Raw genomic sequence first — 1,445 nt, 5'->3', positions numbered from 1 at the left:
ACACGAGCTCCTTCCTTACTTGGAAATATGAGAATTAGTTTACAGTTAAATCAATCCTTGCTCCAGGACTGGCAGTCAGCAATGCTAAAAAAAAAGATGATGGAGACATGAGAAATAATTAAGAACCTACAAGAAAACAAACTTCTTGGAAACTCGAGGCTCTGCCCCTTAATCTGAGCATTTGTTCCCAGATTCTCAATTGCTGCTGTGTCTAACACATGCTCTTGGGAACTCACGCCTCCATTATTTATTTTATTCTTCCTGCCCTGAGATTTGATTACATTGGACAGCCTCCTTGCTCATGAGCACTTTTTGACACATCACAACATCTTATCCTTCAAGGCAGACAGTGAAATTCATTTCTTCCCACTGCTGCCTTTTGCTGTGGGCAGTGATGGTTCATGGAACACTCCACTCACGGGTGCTGCTCCATTTGAGGTCTGCTGTGCTCCTGAAAAATATGTGTGTGTGTCCAAAGACTGACATCAGTGGTGTCTTACTCATTAAAAAATAACCTAATCATACACAATGGACACTTCTCTGAACTTGTGATATAATGAACAGAAATTAATAACAGCAAATGAAATGGCACCATCTATGAATAATTTTGTATTTCTTCTCCAGAACAAAAAAAAAGACAAATTAAACCTCAAGTGTTTAACCTCAGAAACATCTCATATGTCTGTTGAGAAGAGCTAAGGAAAAATCTATATCCAAAGCAACAATATCCATGGAACAGTTTCCAAGAAGGGCTGCTTTCCTGCGTGCCCTGTATCTGTGGAACAGAAATCAGCAAATCCTAACGTGGGAGCTCAAGTGACCTCACTCCTATTCCCCCACAACTGTGCTACAACAGCAGGTCAGACTGCTGAGCCCTCCAGTGCTCCTGAAAAATGCTGAAAGAGTGAGCTGCGAAATTCAGGATAAAGAAAACCCTATCCCATTCATTCAATATTCCATGAAAAACAAAAAAGTGAAATTTGGCTCATATAGAAAAAACCCAAACAAAACGATCAACCGCCTTTGCACCAGGGACATCCCTACCAGTGACTGTTACTGACAACTCTTTAATAATAAATTGCTTTGAGTTCTTACTTTATGTTCTATGGCCCAGCAAAACCAGAAGTATTTTACAGAACTGTTTTAAAACAAAAGCTGCTCAGGTGAGCTGCTCTGAAGAACCTGTTTATGCACCTCATGTCATCCGCCAGGAAAAAGGAACAGCTCTTACTAAACACCACCAGAGCTCCAGCACAGCAAAGGGACTTAGAGGAGTTCTGGATTTTATCTGACATCTTGTGATCTCAGCGATTAAGAACACTACCAAAAAATAGGTGGGACATGAAATAACAAATGCCTCTGTGACATCAAAAGAGATAAAGTTTGCATTATTTTAACATAGTTTTGAAATTATGATTCATTTACACATCCAAGCCTTCCTGCTG

The 1,445-nt window shown here is 40.0% G+C and overlaps 1 protein-coding gene across 2 annotated transcripts in view; it reads right to left on the bottom strand.

The window, feature by feature from the left end:
- Positions 1-1,445, bottom strand: part of MAPKAP1 (mitogen-activated protein kinase associated protein 1) — a 73,556-nt gene that overhangs the window by 47,137 nt on the left and 24,974 nt on the right. The window lies entirely within an intron of this gene.

Source organism: Corvus brachyrhynchos, unplaced genomic scaffold (assembly GCF_000691975.1).
Source record: "Corvus brachyrhynchos isolate BGI_N302 unplaced genomic scaffold, ASM69197v1 scaffold59, whole genome shotgun sequence".
Lineage (NCBI taxonomy): Eukaryota > Metazoa > Chordata > Aves > Passeriformes > Corvidae > Corvus > Corvus brachyrhynchos.
Note: the sequence above shows the minus strand (reverse complement) of the source record. Positions and strands in the feature narration are given on the sequence as shown.